This window comes from Schistocerca gregaria, chromosome 4, assembly GCF_023897955.1.
Source record: "Schistocerca gregaria isolate iqSchGreg1 chromosome 4, iqSchGreg1.2, whole genome shotgun sequence".
In the NCBI taxonomy this organism is placed as follows: Eukaryota; Metazoa; Arthropoda; class Insecta; order Orthoptera; family Acrididae; genus Schistocerca; species Schistocerca gregaria.
This window is the reverse complement of record NC_064923.1, coordinates 368,960,432-368,985,521: the sequence shown is the minus strand read 5'-3', so window position 1 is coordinate 368,985,521 and position 25,090 is coordinate 368,960,432. Positions and strand designations below refer to the sequence as shown.

The following is a 25,090-nucleotide window of genomic DNA, read 5'->3' as shown; positions in this document are numbered from 1 at the left end:
CTACTTTTATTACCACATTTCTTAATGTAAGTCCCCAGCATTGCCTCATTTAATTCGATTACGTTTCCGTACTCTTGTTTTACTTTTTGTTAATTTTCACCTTATAATCTCTTTTGGAGACACTATTCATTTCGTTCAGATGCTCTTCCAACTGCTCTGACAGAATTTCAGTGTCATCAGCTCTATCTGAAAGTTATTATTTATTGTAACTGAACTTTAATTCCCTTTTCAAATTGCTCCTTGGATCTTTTACTGCTTCCTCAACGAACAGAGTGAAAAACAAAAAAACATTGGGGACTGGCTAAAACCCTGTCTCATTCCCTTCTCAAGCTCTGCTACCCTTTCATGTCCTTCGACTCTTGCAGCTGCAATCCAGTTTTTATACAAATTGTAGATAACCTTCCACTACCTGTATCTTACTCCTGCTACGTTCACAATTTGAGAGAGTGTAGTAACCTTCCGCTCTCTGTATTTTACTCCAGCTACCTTCACAGTTTTAAAGACTGTAGTCGAGTCAATATCGTCAAAATCTTTCTCTAAACCTACAACTGCTGTAACCATAGGTTTGCCTTTCTTGAACCTACGTAGCCTGAAAATTTGTAGGGTCAGTACTGCCTTACGGGTCCCCACATTTCTCTGGAACGCAAATTGATCTTTCCCGGTGTCCGTTTCTACCAGTTTTTCCGTTCTTATATTTATAATTAGCGTAATTACTTTGGAACCACGGCTTATTGAATAATTCAGTAGTTTTCACACCTGTCAGCATCTGATTTTTGGAATTGGAATAATTAAATTTGTCGTGAAGTCTTGGGTATTTCGTCTGTCTCACGTATCTTATACACTAGGTGAAATATTTTTGTCGTGGCTCTTCTGAGGATCTGAGTAATTGTAAGAGAATGTCGTTTAATTGAGGGGTCTCGTTTGCAGCTTTTTGCAACTATACGTCTGCAACAGAACATTGAATGGATTTAAAACGTAGTCCTCGGAAAATAAGGAGAAAGCGAAGTGGTAAAATTTGAAATGTCATGCGGCAGAAAGTGAAAACTAAGTCTCACGGAAACGTACCAATTAAAGGGGTGGTCAACAGAATAGTCGAGAAAAGTAGTCTGTGGTATATCCTCGCCAGAAGAAGAAACAGTTTAGTGGGTCGTGTGCTATGGAACTTGAGGTCGCAGTGTATTAAGAAAGTTGTAGAGATACACGATGACTACAGATTGGGAAAATGGATAAGAGGGGGAGTTTGCGGTACTAGTTACGTAGAGGTGAAAATGTTAGCACGAGATAGGAAAAGATGAAGGGACCATCATATCAGACACAAGCTCGATGGTTAAGAAAAGTTACGTGCCGCCATAGCGTTTTCCCCTCTTCCTTTCTTTCAAATCCATAGTCGCCCATAACAACACAAACGTTACACTAGTCTGTACGAGGACCTATCACTCTGCCACACCATCGGCTCTGCCTCCACTTAAAGCGGATGTCATGTGTTCGTGACCAACTTCAGACATCCGTCTGTGATTTAAATGTGCCTTAACCGAGTATGCTTTTAAATGTATTAGAATATGTATCACACTCTATGATGGCTTCGAGTTTGACATACAATCTAAAATACAAATTGAAATAAGCATAACAATTACTATAAGAAAATACAATGTGTGATAGTGTGCAAACCTAACGATGACCGAGCTTTGAACACTGATGCACTGACTGCATGGCCGATTAATCAAATCGAAATTTTTAAAGATAAAAAAAAAATTAGGAACATCCACGTACTACACATTCATTCTCGTCATATGTGATGACGAAGGAACAGACGGCCTACTTCAATATTTCAGAGTATCACATGGATCTCAACATTCAGGTTAGAAGTAGTGATTAGGCTCAACATGAAATCTAGTCAGCCTCAATCTCAGCAGTTTGCTTCAGAGAATGGAACTGAGCCACACACACGACAGAACTGTGCAACAGATTAAATAAAGAGGCAAATCAAGGAGTGGTCTTTTGGCGTTATTCAACATTTATTTAAGCGAAAACAGAGCGGTTCTCCTTATAAGCGTCAAATATCGTTATTTCCATGAAAAGATATGCAACCCATTTTACATCATCTCCCACAGGGGAAGATGATGTAACTAGGGTTGCCTATCTTAAGGTTCGTGATATATTTTCTGGCGTTTTATTTTGCCCACCCTGCAAAAACCTTTAAGCCTCATGAAAAAAAATTAAAAAAAAGTGACATACACTGAGGTGGCAAAGTTATGGGATACCTCGTAATATCGTGTCGGATTTCCTTCTGCCCGGCGTAATGCAGTAACTGGATGTACGTGGACTCAACAAGTAGTAGGATCCAGAATGAGATTTTCACTCTGCAGCGGAGTGTCGCTGATGCGAAACTTCCTGGCAGATTAAACTATGTGCCGGACCTAGACTCGAACTCGGGACCTTTGCCTTTTGGAAGGTAGGAGACGAGATACTGGCGGAAGTAAAGCTGTGAGGACGGGGCGTGAGTCGAGCTTGGGTAGCTCAGTTGGTAGAGCACTTGCCCGCGGGAGGCAAAGGTTCCGAGTTCGAGTCACGGTTCGGCACACAGTTTTAATCTGCCAGGAAGTTTCAAGTCGTTGGATGTTCACTGCAGAGATATTGAGACATGCGGCCTCTATAACTATCCATAACAGTGGAGGTATTGCCGGATTTTGTGCACGAACTGACCTCTAGACAACGTCCCATAAATTCTCCATGAAATTCACGTAGGGTGATCTGGGTGGCCAATTTAGTCACTGTTACTGTCCAGAATGTTCTGCAACCCAATTGCGAAGAATTGTTGCCCGGTAACATGTCGCATTGTCATCCATAAAAGTTCCATCGCAAATGGTCTCCAAATAGCCGAACGTTTTCATTTCCAGTCAATGATCGGTTCAGTTGGACCGGAGAACGCAATCCATTTTACATCTACATATACATCTACATCCATACTCCGCAAGTCACCTGACTGTGTGTGGTTGAGGGTATCTTGAGTACCTCTGTCGGTTCTCCCTTCTCTTCCAGTCTCGTATTGTTCATGGAAAGAAAGATTGCGGTATGCCTCGGTGTGGGTTCTGATATTATCCTTATGGTCTCTTCGCGAGATATACGTAGGAGGGAGCAATATACTGCTTGACTCCTCGGAGAAGGTATGTTGTCGAAACTTCAACAAAAGCCCGTACCGAGCTACTGAGCGTCTCTCTTCCAGAGTCTTCCACTGGAGTTTATTTATCATCTCCGTAACGCTTTCGCGATTACTAAATGATCCTGTAACGAAGCGCGCTGCTCTCCGTTGGACCTTCTCTATCTCTTCTATCAACCCTATCTGGTACAGATCCCACACCGGCGAGCAGTATTCAAGCAGGGGGCGAACAAGTGTACTGTATCAAATATCTTCCGGGAATTCAGCCAGGTAACATTATCAGCGACCGCTGAAAATGTTACCTGGCTGAATTCCAGGAAGATATTTGAAAGTTGTATACGCCAGGAGAAAATCAGGTATCACAAAGTGTACTGTAACCTACTTCCCTTGTTTTCGGACTGCATTTACTTAGGATTCTTCCAATGAATCTCAGTCTGGCAAGTGCTTTACCGACGATTAACTTTATATGATCATTCCATTTTAAATCACTCCTAATGCTCAAACCCAGATAATTTATGGAATTAACTGCTTCCAGTTGCTGACCTGCTATATTGTAGCTAAATGATAAAGGATCTTTCTTTCTCTGTATTCGCAGCACATTACACTTGTCTACATTTAAAAATGGCTCTGAGCACTATGTGACTTAACTTCTGAGGTCAACAGTCCCCTAGAACTTAGAACTACTTAAAGCTAACTAACCTAAGGACATCACATACATCCATGCCCGAGGCAGGATTCGAACCTGCGCCCGTAGTAGTCGCGCGGCTACAGACTGTAGCGCCTAGAACCGCACGGCCACTCTGGCCGGCTGTCTACATTTAGATTCAATTGCCATTCCCTACACCATGCACCAATTCGTTGCGGATCCTCCTGCATTTCATTACAGTTTTCCATTGTTACAACCTCTCGGTATACTACAGCATCATCCGCAAAAAGCCTCAGTGAACTTCCAATGTTATCCACAAGGTCATTTATATATATTGTGAATAGTAACGGTCCTACAACACTCCTCTGCGGCACATCTGAAATCACTCTTTCTTCGGAAGACATCTCTCCATTGAGAATGACATGCTGCGTTCTGTTATCCAGGAACTCTTCAATACAATCACACAATTGGTCTTATAGTCCATAAGTTCTTACTTTGTTCATTAAACTACTGCGGGGAACTGCATCAAACGCATTGCGTTAGTCAAGAAACACGGCATCTATATGGGAACCAGTGTCTACGGCCCTCTGAGTGTCGTGGACGAATAGCACGAGCTGGGTTTCACACGATCGTCTTTTTCGAAACCTATGCTGATTCTTACGGAGTAGATTTCTAGTCTCCAGAAAAGTCATAATATGTGTTCCAAAATTCTACAACTGATCGACGTTAGAGATATAGGTCTGTAGTTCTGCCCATGTGTTCGACGTCCCTTCTTGAAAACGGGGATGACCTGTGCCCTTCTCCAATATTTTGGAACTCTCCGCTCTTCTAGAGACCTACGGTACACCGCTGCAAGAAGGGGTGGGGGGTGGGGATTGCGCAAGTTCCTCCGCGTACTCTGTTCCACGTAAACACAGCCCACACCATTATGGAACCACCACGGCTTGCACAGTGCAGCGTTGAAAACTTGGGGTCCATGGTCTCGAGGCGTCTGCCTCACACTTAGTCCCCACCACCAGCTCTGATCAAATGAAGTCGGGACTCATCTGACGAGGCCATTCGTCTAGGGTCCAACCGGCATCGTCACGATCCCAGGAAAGACACTGCAGGCGACGTCGTCTTGTTAGCAACGACACTCGCCTCACTCGTCTGCTGCCATTGTCAATTTAACACAAATTTCGCCGCACTGACCTAACGGATACGCTCGTCGTACATCTCACATTGATTTCTGCAGCTGTTTCACGCAGTGTTGCTTATCTGTTAGCAAACGCCTCTGCTATTGGTCGTTCAGTGAAGGCCGTTGGTCACTACGCTATCCGTGGTGAGAGGTAAGCCTGAAATGTGGTATTTTCGACACGTCTTGACACCGTGAATCTCGGAATATCGAATTCCCAAACGAAATCCGAAATGGAATGTCCCATGGATGTGGCTCGAACTACCATTCCGCGTTCAGAGTCTGTTAAGCCCCGCCGTGCGGCCATAATCACGTCGAAGACCTTTTCACGTGAATCAACTGGTTACGAATGACAACTCGGCCAATACACTACTCTTTTATAGCTTGTATACGCAACACTACCGCCATCTGTATATGTGCTGTCTTGTGGCCATTGCCACCTTAGCTTCGGTAAGTATCAGACAGAAGGCATCTTCAGTGCCCTCTGTGGGATGTGTGAACTGCTGTAGTTTTCTCCACAGACCATGGCAGCGGTCGATGACGATCATGGAGGTCATCTTATCCGAAATGCAACAGAACTCAAAAACATTTTGGAAAAGAAAACTTCGTTTACTGTGCTGGAGGACTGCATATTTCTTTCTAAATTCCTAAGTGGTGAGTCATTAAATTGTAAGTATCGTACACGAATCTCTTCTGGTTGTTTGGAACTTTTGACTATGGTACACGTGAAGAGAGATGGACTCCGTATTTTTATATTGCGCTTTTCAGTAGTAACCGCGAGAGACTTAAGAAGTCTTTCGATAGAGACTAAGGACAGAGTGTAAACACAGAACAGAATACTGTGTTTCGAACAGAAGTTGGTCTCGCGGTTCTAGGCCCGCAGTCTGGAACCGCGCGACTGCTACGGTCGCAGGTTCGAATTCTGCCTCGGGCATGGATGTGTGTGAAGTCTTTAGGTTAGTTAGGTTTAAGTAGTTCTAAGTTCTAGGGGACTGATGACCACAGATGTTAAGTCTCATAGTGCTCAGAGCCATTTGAACCATTTTTTTTCGAACAGAAGTTATACTTACAATTAGTTATGAAGGTTCAAGACAAAAATCCGTAAGTGTATTATTACGTCACAATAATTATATTTACCAGTCACAATACAGTGACAGACTTTTATCTTGGCTGATGTCATATATTCATATGACAGACTGTTACGTTGACTGATGTCATATGTTCATATTTACAAATACAAACTTTTTTCTAAAGTCAAACACGTCTGCAGCACGGATTACGAACATCAATATTGTTAGTAATTGTCATAGTTAAGTTCACTGTCGCGGCACAGTATCGAAACAGTACATCCTCCGAAGCAATCCATACGAAAATTGCAAATGCGAAAATAACTCTGTCTACGCATCCACGACTAAATCTCTGAACCGATTTTGATGAAATATGTTGTGGAGATAGATTGAAGGCTGAGGGAGAACATAGGCTACTTTGGAAAATGTGTAGAACAACATATTTGTTAATTTCAAGAATATAACGCAAAATAAGGAACAATAATTACTCTTTTAAAAAAGCTATTTCTCTCGCTTCTGAACTTTTATTGTTTGTGAATATACTTTTATTGTTTGATATGTCTATATAATATGAGTCAAGGTAATGAATACATAACTTATACAGTCCTCAACATGTTTAATCCATAGTTCTATAGTACTATAAGTTACAAGCCAGTCGCTCTTTAGCTGCTGAACGTCACGCGTCTGATATAGCTTCTGAGACGCTTGAAGATTCGCAACAACGACGAACTTTAAGTGGTGTATGCCAGACAGAAGTCGTGCCTTTAAGTTTAGGACGTGGGAGACTGTTAGTGAGCTGAGGCTGAGTTTGATTATGATATGTGAGCGCAGCAGCGAGTAACAGGCAGAAACTTGACGGCAGCTGACATTAATGCACGTACATAAGTTACAAAATTTGCGATACACCGAACTGCAAACTATTTGTTTTCTTTCTTCGTCAATGTAACGTTGTTTAATAACTTTAGAAAGTCCGCATTTATTTCAGTACCGTCACTATCACTCATCATGACAAAAGTAGTGTTAAGCTTCAACATGTAGCAGTTTTTTGGTTAGCGTTGCTGACCATTGATCACCGAGTTGCGGGTTCTATTCCCGGGCGGGTCGAATTTTCTCCGCTCTAGACTGAGGGTATGTGTTGCCCTTATCATCATTTTATCATCATCGACCCGCAGGTCGTCGAAGTGGCGTCAAACAAAGACTTGCAACAAGCGGCCGAACATCCCGAACGGGGTGTCCTGGCTAACAAGGCCATCAGCACATTTCATTTCATTTTGCTGATATGCGAGCGCAGCGGCGTGTAATAGCTAGTTACTAATAAAACACTTGTAGCTTCCCCGCCCGGACAGGCCATGAAGGGTATGTAGCCAGCAACGTTCTCCCGGCCGTATGTCAGTTAACGAGACTGGAGCCGCTACTACTCAATCAAGTAGCTCCTCACTTTGCCTCACAAGGGCTGAGTGCAGCCCCCTTCCCAACAGCGATCGGCAGACCGGATGGTCACTCATCCCAGCCCGACAGCGCTCAACTTCGGTGATCTGACGGGCACCGATGTTACCACTGCGGCAAGGCCGTTGGCAAAATGCTTGTAGCTAGTATTAACAAATAATAATCATATAGGATATCAGTAGCACTGAAGTATTCAAAATTTATGAAAAATGTTCTGTAATCGAAATAACGACGGCTGACATCGAGTTATAATACCCGCTTACATAATCTCTTATTCGCAACCCATTTCACAGCAGAAATGTCCTAGATTTTTATTATCTTGCACTTTTGAGATCTCAAAAAAATGGTTCAAATGGCTCTGAGCACTATGGGACTTAACATCTGTGGTCATCAGTCCCCTAGAACTTAGAACTACTTAAACCTAACTAACCTAAGGACATCATATACATCCATGCCCGAGGCAGGATTCAAACCTGCGACCGTAGCAGTCGCGCGGTTCCGGACTGAGCGCCTAGAACCGCGAGACCACCGCGGCCGGCTTTGAGATCTCAACAATTCAGTCATCGAATAAAATGATAGAATCAGGAGTTACGAACAAAGCTAAGAATTGTGACATATTGAAGTACTGACTTACGTAAATACGAACACATACTAAAACAAAATCGCGATGTAACTTTCAGAGAAGATTCTATTCCCTCCGCAGCTAACACATGGTGTACACATATGGATAGTGAGTAATTACAGAACACACGACTTCAAAAGCGCAGCTCTGTTCACCATCGGGATACTCACCAGCAAGTGGGAAACTACAGGTGTTGATGTCAATCCAACTGCCTTACATACGAGCACAATCATAAGAAGTTCCTGTGCCAGTAATCGTACTGATGCAAAGGCTGACTGGTGGGTAACATGCGCAAGCAGCAACAGGTATCGGGCTACGCGACTGCAGGCTGTTGTTAGTTAACACGGCGGCTGAGTAAACTCCCACAGCTAGAGCCAGCTGACGAGGACAACACAAAAGGAAACAAACAAACGAAACCGGCAACCGTTGCGGTACCGACAGGGCGCGGCAAGGATGTGCGTTGTCGAAAACCAGACGCCCACCAACAAATCAGCCTCTTTGGGATACAGAAGTGATCCGGCGTCTACCGTGTGCGAATAAGTTTGTCATTGTGCTTTAAAGACTCAAATGAAAATATCGAAAAATTTTAAAGTTCGTCGATTAATGGCTTTGAGCACTATGGGACTCAACTGCCGTGCTCATCAGTCCCCTAGAACTTAGAACTACTTAAACCTAAGTAACCTAAGGACATCACATACATCCATGCCCGAGGCAGGATTCGAACCTGCGACCGTAGCAGTCTTACGGTTCCGGACTGCGCGCCTAGAACCGCGAGACCACCGCGGTCGGCAAAGTTCGTCGATTCCTAGGTCATTATGGATAGAGCACTCGTTGAGATGTTCCAATGGTTGGGAGGGAACAGATTATGGCCACGTTTAAGGAACCACGCTGCTATTTTCCTGAGGGGCTTTAGAGCAGCCATCACTTACGATCAGACATAGCTGTGGGCTGTTTCTCCCTCCACCACATAATTTTAACAAACGCTCTTGTTTACAAGAAAACATGAACTCTGCCAACAAAATTTCGAGGGTTGTTTGGGGATATTTTCTGAATATTTTGGTATGAAGGATTCATTGCATCCACTAGCCCAGTAAGAGTAATTGAATTTCTGTTGAATGGAATTACAATTTCTTCGATAAGGATAGAAGCTTCTATACCCTTCGCAGCTAACACATGGTGTACACATACAGATAGTGACTTCAAAATTGCAGCTCTGTTCACCAAGGCAGGGACTTAAAGCTTAATCTCCTTGTTAGTAGGCAGCTGTGCTAACCACTAAAACTCTAACACAAACTTCAGTCGGTGGAGAAGATATGAAAAACAGAAAAGCTTCGAAAAGAATGGAAAATAACATTTATCCAACTGCCTCATAAATCGGAAGATGGGCTGAAGACATGAATCGAGTTTTGTGTTGGGGGGGGGGGGGGGGGGGGGCATTGCACTAGGGTAGTCCACACACCTGCCTCAGCCACAAGGCCATGGTGATGTAGTGGTTAGCACACCTGCCTAGTTAGCACTGAACCTATATTCAAGATTGCTGTTGACAACTAATGTCCACATCACTCTTCACTCTCAAGCATGCCGTACTGATCTATTCTGTCTCGGGTTTGTTTTTCTGGTGCTGTTGTCCGCTAATACTGATACACAGCAGTTTAGAAAGGCCTACTGATGAAGAATTGCAGTGGATTCATTGAATGCATTGGAAAAGCGGCACAATGCCGCTACACTGAACGGTTCCCGCGTAATTCCAAGGAGTAAGCAAGAATTGCACCACTGGGGTGAGGGAGTCAGTGGTGAAAATTAGGACAGTAGGGAAGACTCCAGAAGCCTGGAAAATAACATTAACCCATCCGATATATAAAATGGAAGTCAAACAAAAACTGAACAGTTACAGAGGAGTCTCACTTTTGCCAGTAACATACAAAATAATATCTAAAATACTTGTGAATAGAATTGAAGAAGCATTAAATAAACAACTGTGAGAATATCACGGTGGTTTTCGAAAGGACATGTTCTGCACTTAACAGACTTTTACCTTAAAATCAATAATTCACATTGGAATGTGGTTGGTTGGTTGTTTGGGGGAAGAGACCAAAGGGCGAGGTTATCGGTCTCATAGGATTAGGGAAGGAAGTCGGCCGTGCCCTTTCAAAGGGACCATCCCGGCATTTGCCTGAAGCGATTTAGGGAAAACCTAAATCAGAATGGGCGGATGCGGGATTGGAATGTGAATGGGCATACCTACTACAGTATCAGTTACGATTTCCAAGAAAGCATTTGATTCTTAAGTAGAGAGAAATTGATAAAATCATTAGAGAATTAGATATTAAAGCAAAACTAGCCAATATAATTCGTGAAACTCTAACAAATACGACATCTAAGCGAAATTTGTTAGGTAAGTATCTATACAAATCGAAATAAAAACTGGTGTTAGTCTAGCAAACAGCTTATTATCTGAACAGGTTTACTGGGTTTTCGAAAAAAATTTGTGTCTGGAATTGGTAGATAAAACATTACAAAATTTAACCAACAGTTTTTGGAGAGTAATCAAATTGAAACTGCCAGGATTCTACAACACTTTCACAAAATTTGAGGGAAATGGTTATTCATATCTTCCGGAATGAATGTGAATACAACTGGTCTCCTAATGTAGTTGAAAAAAACTTCTTGACAAAAAAAATGTACCAAAATACATAGAAACTCAAGTAGACAGAATAAAGTGAGTCGGTGAGCTTAAATTCTGACAGAAGCCACACAGCAGAATGGACAAGAAAAACTGGCCCCAGATTTAAGAGGTAATAAAACGGCAAGTGCGCATGTTCGACAAAAAATACACTCTATGACAAAAAAGATGATCCACCACGAAGGAATTATACGAATGGGATGCAAATCTGTAGATGTAGTGTACATGTACAGACAAACAAATGACGACAGTTTCTGAAGATTTGGCTGATTTATTCTAGGGAAAGAGCTTCACATACTAAGCTAGTCAATAATACATTGGGCCACCTCTGGCTCTTATGCAAGCAATTATCTGCGATGGCATTGATTGAAAGAGTTTTGGATGTTCTCCTGAGGGATAGCGTGCTAGAATTCTGTCCAGTTGATGCGTTAAATCGTCAAAATCCCAAGCTGATCGGAGAGCCCTGACGTAATGCACCAAATGTTTTCAACAAGGGAGAGAATCGGAGGCCCCGCTAGCCAAGGTAGGGTTTGTAAAGCAGTAGGAACTCTCGCAGTTTGCAGGCGGGTATTATCTTCCAGAAATGTAAGCACTGGATGGCCTGCCGTGAAGCGTAACAAAACGTGGCGTAGAATATTGTCGATGTACCACTGTGCTCTAAGGGTGCTGTGACTGAAAACCGAAGGGTCCTGTTATGCAATAAAATGGTAGCCTGGAGCAACGCTCCTGGGTGTCGGTCATATGACAGTTCTAGGCGCTTCAGTCTGGAACCACGCAGCTTCTACGGTCGCAGGTTCAAATCCTTCCTCGGGCATGGATGTGTGTGATGTCCTTAGGTTTGTTAGGTTTAAGTAGTTCTAAGTCTAGGGGACTGATGACCTCAGATGTTGAGTCCCACAGTGCTCAGAACCATTTGAACCATTTCGTATGGCGGGCGACATCCAGCTTGGTATCCCACTGCTGTCCGGAGCATCTTCAGACACATCTCTGGTCATCGAGGCCCATTTCGAAACGGTACCCATTCGTGAAGACAGTTCTACTCCAATCAATGAGATTCCAGGCCGAAGACACGTCAGGAGACGCCCGTGACAGTCGTAGGATACTAAACTGACTGTCACCCGGCACACGACTCGACACACCAGGACTGATAGTCTGGGGTGCCAGTCTTTTAATAACAGGACCCATTTGGTTGTCATTCGTTGCACCCTTGCACCGCAGTGATATGTCGACGATATTCTACACCCCGTTTTGTATCCTTTCATAGCAAGCCGTTCGGGCTTACACTGCGGCCCCCACATGCCGAGAGTTTCTACCCCTTTTCTTCATGCTAGCCAGCTACTACCTTGGCCAGCTAGGTCCCTCCCCGATTGAGATCGTCTGGAGCAATGTGACCTGGATCCTCCTAGTAGCTTAGGATTTTGTCGATCTAAAACGCCATTTGGACAGAGTCCGCACAATATTCATCAGGTGGACATCCAACAAATCTGTCATCAATGACAAGTCGAGTAACTGTTAGCATATGGACCAGAGGTGGACCATTACGTTACTGATTTGCTCAATTTGTGAAGCTCTTTCTCTTGAAGAAATCATCCAATTTTTCTCCAGTTGTAATCATTTGTTTGTCTTTACTTCTATTTGATTGGTACATAATTCGTAGCGTTTTTCCATAAGTTTAATAAACACAACTGAAACATTACTGAGACTTTAATCTTCAATAATGTATTCTCCTTCACTATTTACAACACACTGCCGAAGCTGTGGTAACTTTTTGATCCCGCAACTGTAGAAATTGAGTGATTTCGAGACTAAGAAATTGTCATGTACGGAGCTTATTTTCGGCCGAAAAGGAAATTCCTTGACGGTTGTTCGATAGAGTGGCAAAGGTGCAAGTCTCAGGGCGCAAGCTCAGGTGAATAAGGATCGGATTGGATTGTTTGAGGGAAGAGACCAAACAGCGAGGTCATCGGTCTCATAGGATTAGGGAAGGATGGGTAAGGAAGTCGGCCGTGCCCTTTCAAAGGAACCATTCCAGCATTTGCCTGGAGCGATTTAGGGAAATCACGGAAAACCTAAATCAGGATGGCCGGGCGCGGGATTGAACCGTCGTCCTCCCGAATGCGAATCCAGTGTGCTACCACTGCGCCACCTCGCCCGGTCAAGTGAATAAGGATGGTACCGAACGACTTCTCAACCCAACTCACGTATAGTGCTTTTAGTCAGACTAGCAGTTATCGAGGAGTAGCATCACTCCATGCAGACTTACAGGTTGTTGTTCTTGAATTGCGTCAGCAAGACACCTTAGTTGTTGGCAATAAACGTCAGCAGTGATGGTTACACCTCGGGGAAGCAAATCGTAGGACAACACACCGTCGCTGTTCGACCAGATGCATAACACAATCTTTCGTGGATGTGCGCAGGTCTTTGTACGGTGAATTGCTGCTTTGTTTGGGCTCAACCAATCCTTTCCTATTCTTATACTAGCATAAAGACACCATTTGTCGTCATTAGGTACGGGATTGTAATGGTGGGTGTTTGTTGTTCACGAGACAACTGATGACAAGCAAGCAGAGATGCGCATATAGCCACACGCTGATTTTTGAGATTTTTGCTTAGAGCATGCGGTACAAAAACACCCAATTTTTGAACCTTTCCCATTGCATGAAAATGTCGTACGGTGGTGGAATGATCACAGTTCATCACATTTGCCAGTTCTAGAGTATTGCGAAGTGTATCGTTGTGGATTAATGAGTTTAAACAATCTTCACCAAACCCCTAAGGTCTTCCTGTACGTGAAGAGTCACTTATTTCAAAACGATACTCCTTAAAACGAGGAAATCATTTTCTTACCGCGCTCTGTCCAGTGGCATTATCCCCATATACGGCGTAAATGTTTCTGGCTGCCTGCGCTGCTGTCAACCCCCTATTGAACTCAAACAGAAGAATATGCCGGAAATGTTCCCATTTTTCCACATGGCACACAATTTTCTACCGTCAGCAGCTGCACCCACTATTTCCAAATGACAATATGCAATCAAAAATAGCAATAAAAAAATACAAATAAAAGATGACAATCGATAAATAAACCCATAGCAATCGGAATACCAACATGCTAAACAAAAACGCTACGAACTTCTGCAGCAACGAAGTATACCACATCTATCTTTTACCGCCCCATCGGATAATACCTCCGTGGTGCGTATCTATAGAAACATAACTAACATACTGTTCTGCAGTAGGAAGACCAGAATATTTACTTGCATGTGGATTGTTAAAGATGAACTATTAGCTGTAGGAATACTTGAAATACGTGAACAAACATATCATGCAAACAGACTTGAGGTGAAAGATAGATTTTTAGAAAAAGAATGGGCCAACATAGACTGTAGGTGGTTAGGAAAAGAGTAATAACATGATCTATGAAATTATACAGAAAACGTCAGAATTTATGGGAAAGTGTTTTTATTTGGACGGCTCTCCCGAATGAATGAGAAGAGACTAACAAGACACATATTCTTCTGTTTCTTGAAAAGGAAACTAACAATATAATGGATTACGGAAATAAGAAAAGAACTAAAAGGAAACAACAGGAAAGAGCATGAAATTTCATAAAGAAACTTTTTTAAGAATGAAATGCTAAATTTAGAAGACTTTCAAGACAGAAGAAATAAGAATTCGGGAAGAACAAGGTCAGGAGAAAGGAAAACGCAATATGAGGAAATGATGTAGGATGTCTGAAAAAAATACAACGAAGAATGAAGAGGAACTGAAATTGTGACGTGATCAGTACGAAGATTTTAAATTCGTTGGAAGGAAATAAATGGATGATGAGGGTGGAATCAGTGAAGACGGAATGTCATTAAACAGTATAAACCGAAACGGGTCAGCAATGCTGAGCCTGCAATGTAATGAATATGATGTCGTGACTCATAGCAAAGAGTGGCAATAACAGCGAGCTCCCCTGGGCTACTGATATTTCTGTCACTCGAAGAAATCTTTTAATGAAGAAAAAGAAGAACGTAGTGACAATGATTTCCATGATCCAGCAGAACATCAATAGGTTCAGGATACATATGAAAGAACTACAACTACTAATACAGGGAAGATCTTGTTTAGTAGTTGTTCAAAATAGAGACATCTGCATCTCCTCGGTGTTTGGTGTCCGCTGCAGAGAAGCTTCTGCCCCCAAGTAAGGACGACGTAGTTGATGAAAGAGCGAACGGTGAATGGTTGCACACATTAATTAAGTTTATTACGCAACTTCCATAGTCCTTACAGTTTAATTGCAAGTCACAGTTGAGCTACAAATCACAAAAACGATGAAAGCGTGGCCACTTTACATTCCACAACGTAGCTGCTAGGGGAAAAAAGAAACAGGCTCTCAAAGAACTTCTCGTGGTGTTACCTCACTACCAGTACTCTCCGGAGATGGTAAATCAGATAACTGGCAGCAGGACGTAGCTTCCACTCTGTCTTTGGGTCGAGTCATTGAGACCCTTCTAAAAGAGGGAAGTAAGTGAATTATTTTTTCTGGACGTGTGAAACACTTTTCTCATCAATGAGTAACAATTATGCACTGCAGCACTCTAAGCTATCATTACACGCCAGATAAGGTTTCCAAAGGCAGATAAATTCGTAAGCGATAGGAAACCGCTCAAATGGCTGCTGTCTACGTCTTCCCTAATATCCGACGTCACTGAAAAGGATACTATAACTAAAATCATTTTAAACTCTGAAGCTGTCCCCAACACGAAGTTAGTCGGAACATTGCAGTGCTTTTCAAAGCAAAGTCATTTTTAAGTTTATTAACTTTTAACTGACTTATCTGACCAATAGTAGGAGAGGTACATCTACATCTACATGATTACTCTGCAATTGACATTTAAGTGCTTGGCAGAGGGTTCATCGAACCACAATCATACTATCTCTCAACCATTCCACTCCCGAACAGCGCGCGGGAAAAACGAACACCTAAACCTTTCTGTTCGAGCTCTGATTTCTCTTATTTTATTTTGATGATCATTCCTACCTATGTAGGTTGGCCTCAACAAAATATTTCCACATTCGGAAGAGAAAGTTGGTGACTGAAATTTCGTAAATAGATTTCGCCGCGACGAAAAACGTCTTTGCTTTAATGACTTCCATCCCAACTCGCGCATCATATCTGCCACACTCTCTCCTCTATTACGTGATAATACGAAACGAGCTGCCCTTTCTTGCACCTTTTCGATGTCCTCCGTCAATCCCACCTGGTAAGGATACCACAACGCGCAGCAATATTCTAACAGAGGACGAACGAGTGTAGTGTAAGCTGTCTCTTTAGTGGACTTGTTGCATCTTCTAAGTGTCCTGCCAATGAAACGCAACCTTTGGCTCGCCTTCCCCACAATATTATCCATGTGGTCTTTCCAACTGAAGTTGTTCGTAATTTTAACACCCAAGTACTTAGTTGAATTGACAAACTTGAGAATTGTACTATTTATCGAGTAATCGAATTCCAACGGATTTCTTTTGGAACTCACGTGGATCACCTCACACTTTTCGTTATTTAGCGTCAACTGCAACCTGCCACACCATACAGCAATCTTTTCTAAATCGCTTTGCAACTGATACTGGTCTTCGGATGACCTTACTAGACGGTAAATTACAGCATCATCTGCGAACAATCTAAGAGAACTACTCAGATTGTCACCCAGGTCATTTATATAGATCAGGAACAGCAGAGGTCCCAGGACGCTTCCCTGGGGAACACCTGATATCACTTCAGTTTTACTCGATGATTTGCCGTCTATTACTACGAACTGCGACCTTCCTGACAGGAAATCAAGAATCCAGTCGTACAACTGAGACGATACCTCATAGGCCCGCAGCTTGATTAGAAGTCGCTTGTGAGGAACGGTGTCAAAAGCTTTCCGGAAATCTAGAAATACGGAATCAACTTGAGATCCCCTGTCGATAGCGGCCATTACTTCATGCGAATAAAGAGCTAGCTGCGTTGCACAAGAATGATGTTTTTTGAAACCACGCTGATTATGTATCAATAGATCGTTCCCTTCGAGGTGATTCATAATGTCTGAATGCAGTATATGCTCCAAAACCCTACTACAAACTGATGTCAATGATATAGGTCTATAGTTCGATGGATTACTCCTACTACCCTTCTTAAACACTGGTGCGACCTGCGCTATTTTCCAATCTGTGGGTACAGATCTATCGGTGAGCGAGCGATTGTATATGATTGCTAAGTAGGGAGCTATTGTATCAGCGTAATCTGAAAGGAACCTAATCGGTATACAATCTGGACCTGAAGACCTGGACCTGACTTACTTATCCAGCTGTGGGGAGGGGGGGGGGGGGGGGAGGAGAAGACGGATGTTCTTCAGTTTAAAGTAGACTCCAAACTCCGCTGCAACACGGTATTTTTCAGTACCAGAAGCAAAGAAAGCGATGAGTGAGAGAGAGAAAGTCCTAGGACCGAGTGAGAATCGAACTCCAGACCTTCACTTTTTGGTAATTTTTGCTATAATACCACGGAACAACTATACTACTTAGTACTGTCTCACTTGCACATTACAGTTTATTTTCGGCCGGTGTAGGGAAGCTAGCATGCCTTATCAGTTTCAGTACGAAACACGTGCCAGACCACATAAATGTAACACACAATGTAATACAACATAAACTCGTTACAGAACATCTCTGAATTCTTTGCGAAATCTCCGTGGCAAAGTGATACGCTATGCAAAACTTAAGGAAGAGCTATACAAAGAAACATTACATATTAACTACTCAGTGGAAACGAATGAAAACACGGGAGCATGTCGCCAGAGTCTCCCAGTCGTGCAAAGAAAGCTATAGGTCACATAGAGTGAGGTCAGCGTGACTACACTCCCAAATGGTGGTGGCCAAGCAATGCCACATAGTTTAAGAAACGGGTGAAGGCGGTATGTCGATCAGCGAGCAGTTAGGATGCACTGTGGTGGTAAACTTCATTACAACATGACCCGGAGACCATATCTGAATGACTTCACGCGGGGCAGAACATCGAGAAACAGGAAGAAGGACTAAGTGTGACGAGTGTACCCCAGGAGTCTGGTACTGCGTACAGCAATGAATAAAAGCTACAGCAACATTTCGTAATTTAAAAAACATCGTCAGATGCAATTCTTAATATAAAGAACAATGAGACCGTAAACAATATCTCGCAAAAGAGCATATCAAAAGTGATAAAAACCGTTCGCAAAAGTGAAAACTTGAATTATAGTCGTCAAGTCAACTCTACAGTCCGATCCCAACCCCTTCTTTAAAAGTTGGGAAATATCGCAAAAGACGATAACCGTCGATTCAAACTTGGGAATATAACTGGAACCTATGAACGAATGGAACGAGAGAAAAAAGATTATAAACAGCACCGGAAACAGGAGGAAGGGGGGGGGAGGGGAGCGAGAGGGAAAAAAGATGGAGTATAGAGTAAACAGTACCTCAAATGAGGCCGCGCCGAGAAGAAATGCTGCGACTGCCATACTCGAACTGACAGGATATTAAAACATAGGCCCCTTGTTTCAAATGGCTCTGAGCACTATGGGACTTAACATCTATCGTCATCAGTCCCCTAGAACTACTTAAACCGAACTAACCTAAGAGCACACACAACACCCAGCCATCACGAGGCAGAGAAAATCCCTGACCCCGCCGGGAATCGAACCCGGGAACCCGGGCGCGGGAAGCGAGAACACTACTGCACGACCACGAGATGCGGGCAGGTAGGCATATCCGGAAGCGTCAATAACATCCGACAAACAGTAAGGAAACGGTTGGAAACGGGGCGTAAACGTATATACTTATTAATAAAGATATCAAATGTCAAACGAATCAAACAAAACCTTAGAGATAACAGCCTAGAATCTGTGGAGGGCCATTTATAAACATCACATTTAAAATTTAAAACTCTTAAAAATTCTTACAATTTTTATAAAATCTTAAAAGCACCACGGAAGGGAAAGTAAGGAAGATAGTGCGAATGAATCTTGCTATTCATATAAGTAATCAAACTAGCCAAAACGGCTTTGTGTCTTAATTCAGTTTGAGAATTAAGTGTGTCGTACGAAAGTTTTCTTAAGGCATGGAGAACTTTATTAATATGTTTAGTTTTGTACGCCCGGTTCCCAATCACCTCCTTAAGATTTATCGAAGTATTTACGATTCCGCACAATTGCCGCTTCCCTCGCGGTCTATTCTATTTTGTCAACTGTGTACAGCAGTCGCATCGCTTCGTCCAGGAGCGGCCCCATCTGAGGTACTGTTTACTCTACACTTCATCTTTTTCTCCCACTGTTTACTCTACACTTCATGTTTTTCTCCCTCTTATTCCGCTCCCTCTTTGCGGTGCTGTTTTTAATCTTTTCTTCTCTCGTTGTATTTCTTCATAGGTTCCAATTTCAATGCCACGTTTTAATCGATGATTATCGATATTTTGCGAAACTTCCCAAATATCAAAGAAAGGGTTGGTATCGAACTGTAGAAGTGGCTTGAGCACTATAATGTAAGTATTCAGTCTTGCGGACACTTTTCATCACTGTGATAAGTTCTTTGCCTAATATCGTTTACGGCCTTTTTCTTCTTTTTATTCAGAGGTTCACGGATGATGCATATTAAATTACGAAACCGAGATGCTCCATATCACGTAATTCACCACACTAACATCTAACGTCATATTCATCTACAAGGTCCCACTTCATCAGGTTTGCCTTCATGAGTACTACACCCGTTCTGATGTGGTTGAGGCTCCTCCAAATCTTCCGTCGCAGGTTTTCGCCGCTGGGCGCCTCCCGTAGTGGAGGGTAGTCGTTTGGAGCCTAGATCGGTTCTTCATTCAAAAATCTTTTGCCGGACTGAGGTCTCCGAGGTCCACAGGAAGCTTTAAATAAGGAGTGGCATTCACCGAAGATATGCTTAAGCCTCTCAGTGTGTTTGTGACTGGCTCTTCGGGAGCTGGGTTCCGTAAATCCGCAGGGGACAAGACATGTGCGGCATAACTTGAGTAAAAGAAGGTATCGAAGGTATCAGTTGATAGGACACATGCTGAGACATCACGAGGCCTCCAGTTCAGTACTGGAGGTAAGTGTGTGTGTGTGTGTGAGAGAGAGAGGGGGGTAGGGGGAGGGGGCCAAAAATCTTAGAGGGAGACCAGGAGATGAATACAGTAGACAGGTTAAGAACCATGTAAGTTGCAGTAATTATTCGGAGATGAGGCTTTCACAGGATAGAATAGCATGGAGATATGTATCAAACCAGTCCTCTGATTGAAGGCCAGAGCAACAGCAACAACATTCTTATATTGTACTTAAATAGCGTCCCACGTTTTGCTCTAGTTTTTCAAACTTCTTTCCTGGAGCTGTGATGGTGTGATGGCCAGATCGTCAGCGCACAGGAAGTGGGTCGCCTAATTTGGTGTTGGTTGATTGGTTTACAGGTTGAATAGGAGCAGGGAAAGGACGTTACCCGTTGGGTGAGCCCATTCTTCTGTCGTTACCACCGGCTCTTTCTGCCCTCCGGTGTGACACAGAACACTATGCTTTGCAGCAGTGATTCAGTGATTTTTACAAGCGACTCAGTTCACATTGACCTCAATACACGTCAAAATGCACGTTGTATTCAATGACGCCGTAAATCCTCACACTGAGCGTTTGTCCGTTATGCTGCTCAGGAGACTGAGGGTGCAGTCGCTCACGGCGCCACCACACGGTATACACATGCGAGTAAGAACGCGTCTGTTAACGGCGAGATCGCGATGTCAGAAATAATTTCAGTGCACACACACTGCGATATAACAGCTATAATCCAGCAGGAATACGAGACTGTAAGGCAACCGGTACGGACTTAGGCAGACAAGAGTAGTAATTACACTGAACTCGCTTAAATAACTAAATACATTTTAAAAGATTATTATTGATTAAAAATTTGTACAACATATGAAAGGGCTTTAGGCGGGGAGCAAAACATTTGCTGATTTGGGCTTCTGAAGTTTTGAATGGCCACATTTGAGCAAAAACGCCACCACTAGAAAGCAAATAGAAAACAACTTTCCACATGCTTCAAACCATACGTCTCTCGCCTTATCTTGTCTGATCCTTGTGACATAAACTGAGCAAAAATACACGGACCCCCATTAGTGGGCATTAATATGGAATGTGCCCACAGTTCGCCTTTATTGCGGCTTGACCTCCGTTGTGGATAGCTTCAGTGAGGTGTCCCAATGTCTATGGACGAATGACAGACAATTCTTACTCAAAAGCCGAAACTAGAAAAGTATGGACGACGTGATCTGGAGCGAAGTCAGCGTTCTAACTCATGGCAAACGTGTTTCATTGAGTTCGGGCAGGGAATCTGGATAGACCAGTCCATTTAAGGAGTGTTACTGTCCACAATCATTGCCTCGCAATTGCTGCATCATGATGAGCGCGTTGTTATGCTGATACGATACAAACAAGTAACTCCTTCCGCTGCTCTCATGCCATTTTTAGAACCCTCCGCAATGCTCGACGGTCCCTGTTCGTCAGTAAATGAGGTCTGACTGGCCTTGGTTTAGCTGTAGTTATCCTTCGCGTTTCCCCTTCACAGTCACGTTGCCAGCAGTCGACGTGGACAACTTTACAGGGATTGAACTATCCCTGATAGATCTGTTACTCGGGTGATATCCAGTGGCTACTCCACGTTCGAAGTATCCAATCCGTTCTGCTGTTACTGTTTCTCTGCTAACAAAGCAAAACTCCTCGCTTATATTCTGTTGGGTCTGCCCTCATCACCTCTTTTGGTCCATTCCGCATTACATAGACGTATCAGGATACTTTTTATCAGACAGTACATGTGCCACATTTCAATGTATTTCTTTGCGTCTGAAATAAACAATTACAAATCTAACGGGAGATGTGTTACAATGCTTGCTGACATATGTGTGTGCCGTGTGATCCTACCCTTCGGCGATTTTGAAATCCCACAACCTGTCATGTACGGCACTGCTATCAAAGTGACTCACTCTGGCGGCTGTCTTCGCAGCGGCCACAGACCGGGTCTTCTCTCGAGTGATTTGGAGCCTCGCGGAACTAGCAACTAGTATGGGCCGCCTTCCGTGCTACACAATAGCCCTGGGTTCGGTGTGGGGCGGCGGTGGGGTGAGTGGACTGCTGTAGCCTGTTGTGGGGTTGTGTACCACTGTGGGCTACGGCGGGGACGAAGCCTCTCCCTCGTTTCTAGATCCACAGTTCAATACGATACAATTGGCCGCCTTAGGCGGTTGTGGTGATAGGTTTTTTCCTTGTATCGCTGAGACGTGAAGTCATGTATTTTGAGGTTGTTGTGACAGGTTTTTCGTCGTATCGTCATGGGCAGCGCAATGGTGCTGTACACTGTTTAGTGTCCTTCCGTGTAGTTCAAGAGGTACAGGTATTGTCCTGTTGTGGGATCGAGTTTACTCAATAGACGTATGTTGAAAGCATCGGACTGAATTAGTGTTTTCTGCTGTCCGCGCCGGTAGCTGCATGGTCAGCATGGCAGAATGTCAATCCTAAGGGTCTTGGCTCGATTCCCGTCTGGGTCAGAGATTTTCTCCTCTCAGGGACTGGGTGTTGTGCTGTCATCATCATCATTTCAATCCCATCGACGGGCAAGTCACAGAAAGGGCGTCAGATTGAAGGACTTACACCCGGCGAACGGTCTGCCCGACGGGAGGCCCTAATCACACGACTTTATTAGTACTTTCTGCTATCTGCAGCGACGGTCGTTTCTTATAGAAGCAACAAGCAGACGTCCCCCGTGACATCCGGTGAGTGTGCTGTGTGTTTGTGATCCTAATGTAGTATGAATGCATTGGCTCCGCTAGGAGTCTACATCTACATCTACAAGGAAACTCTGCAAATCACATTCAAGTGCCTGGCAGAGGGTTCATCGAAACACCATCACAATTCTCTATTATTCCAATTTCGTACAGCACGCGGAAAGAACGAATACTTATATCTTTCCGTACAAGCTTTGATTTCCCTAATTTTATCGTGGTGGTCGTTTCTCCCTGTGTAGATCGGTGTCAACGAAATATTTTCGCAATCCGAGGAGAAAGATGGTGATTAGAATTTCGTGAGAAGATCCCGTCGCAACGAAAAACTCCTTTCTTTTAATGATGTCCAGCCAAAAAAATGGCTCTAAGCACTATGGGACCTAACTTCTGAGGTCATCAGTCCCCTAGAACTTAGAACTACTTAAACCTAACTATCCTGAGGACATCACACACATCCATGCCCGAGGCGGGATTCGAACCTGCGACCGTAGCAGTCGCGCGGTTCCGGACTGAATGCCTAGAACCGCTCGACCACCGCGGCCGGCTGTCCAGCCCAAATCCTGTATCATTTCAGTGACATACTCTACCATATTTCGCGATAATACAAAACATGCTGTCCTTCTTTGAACTTATTCGATGTACTCCGTCAGTCCTATCTGGTAAGGATCCCACACCGCGCAGCACTATTCTAAAAGAGGGCAGATAAGCGTAGTAGATCTGCTACATTTTCTAAGTGTCCTGCCAATGAAACGCAGTCTTTTGTTAGCCTTCCCCACAACATTTTCTGTGTGTTCCTTCCCATTTAGGTTATTCGTAATGGAAATTCCTAGGTATTTAATTGAATTTACGGCCTTTATATTAGACTGATTTATCGTATAACCCAAGTTTAACGGATTCCTTTCAGCACTCATGTGGATGATCTCACACTTTTCGTTATTTAGGGTCAGCTGCCAATTTTCGCGCCATTCACATATCTTTTCTAATCGTTTTGCAGTTTGTTTTGATCTTTTGATGACTTCATGAGTCGATAAACGACACCGTCATCTGCAAACAACCTGACGGCTGCTCAGATTGTCTCCCAAATCGTTTATATCGATAAGGCACAGCAAAGGGCCTATAACACTACCTTGGGGAACGCCAGAAATCACTTCTGTTTTCCTCGATGACTTTCCGTAAATTACTACGAGCTATGACCTCTCTGACAGGAAGTCACAAATCCAGTCACATAAATGAGACGATATTCCATAAGCACGCAATTTCACTGTAAGCAGCTTGAGTAAAAAGTGTCAAAAGTCTTGTGGAAATCCAGAAATACGGAATCGATCTGAAATCCCTTGTCAATAACACTCAACACTTCAAGCGAATAAAGAGCTAGTTGTGTTTCACAAGAACGATGTTTTCTAAACCCATGTTGATTGTGTGTCAATAGACCATTTTCTTCGAGGTAATATTCAAACACAAATTATGTTACAGAAGCCTGCTGAATGTCGACGTTAATGATATGGACCTGTAATTAAGTGGATTACTCCTACCACCTACTTGAATATTGGTATGACCTGTGCAATTTTCCAGTCTTTGGGTATGGATCTTTCGCCGAGCGACCGGTTGTATACGATTGTTAAGTATGGGGCTATTGCGTCAGCGCCCGCATCTCGTGGTCGTGCGGTAGCGTTCTAGCTTCCCACGCCCGGGTTCCCGGGTTCGAATCCCGGCGGGGTCAGGAATTTTCTCTGCCTCGTGATGGCTGGGTGTTGTGTGATGTCCTTAGGTTAGTTAGGTTTAAGTAGTTCTATGTTCTAGGGGACTGATGACCATAGATGTTAAGTCCCATAGTGCTCAGAGCCATTTATTGCATCAGCATACTCTGAAAGGAACCTAATTGGTATACAGTCTGGACTACAAGAGTTGCTTTTATTAAGTGATTTAAGTTGCATCACTACTCCTTGGTTTAGTAAATGATGCGTGATCGGTGATTAGGAATACGTATTGTTTGGTGTGCGAACAGCGTGTAGAAATAGTTTTTAATTTTGTGTCGGTCTCATGTTTTGCACCAGTGAGTGTGAGCGCAGTGGTTAGCACACTGGACTCGCATTCGGGAGGACGACGGTTCAATCCCGTCTCCAGCCATCCTGATTTAGGTTTTCCGTGATTGCCCTAAATCGTTTCAGGCAAATGCCGGGATGGTTCCTTTGAAAGGGCACGGCCGATTTCCTTCCCAATCCTTCTCTAACCCGAGCTTGCGCTCCGTCTCTAATGACCTCGTTGTCGACGGGACGTTAAACACTAACCACCACCACCACCACCACCACCACTTGTATGCGTTGCCTGCAGGTTTTGGCTCCTCGTTTAGTAAAATCGTTTTGATCTCTTGGCGATGTTTCCAATGGGACGTACCGTTCCTAATGGGCTATTTACATATGCCATAAGCGCGAAACGTCTGGAGCTTTAGCCTCACGATTCTTAGTACTCTC

At 43.5% G+C, this 25,090-nt stretch overlaps 1 protein-coding gene across 2 annotated transcripts in view; it reads right to left on the bottom strand.

The window, feature by feature from the left end:
* LOC126365867 (facilitated trehalose transporter Tret1-like) overlaps positions 1 to 25,090 on the bottom strand; it is a 459,878-nt gene that overhangs the window by 259,687 nt on the left and 175,101 nt on the right. The window contains exon 1 of one of the 2 annotated variants that reach the window (XM_050008549.1): positions 8,283 to 8,369. The exons of the other annotated variant lie outside the window; for it this stretch is intronic. The gene's annotated coding sequence lies outside the window, so the exon portion shown is untranslated. Of the gene's footprint in view, positions 1 to 8,282; positions 8,370 to 25,090 lie in introns of those variants that run through there. 2 annotated transcript variants of the gene reach the window in all.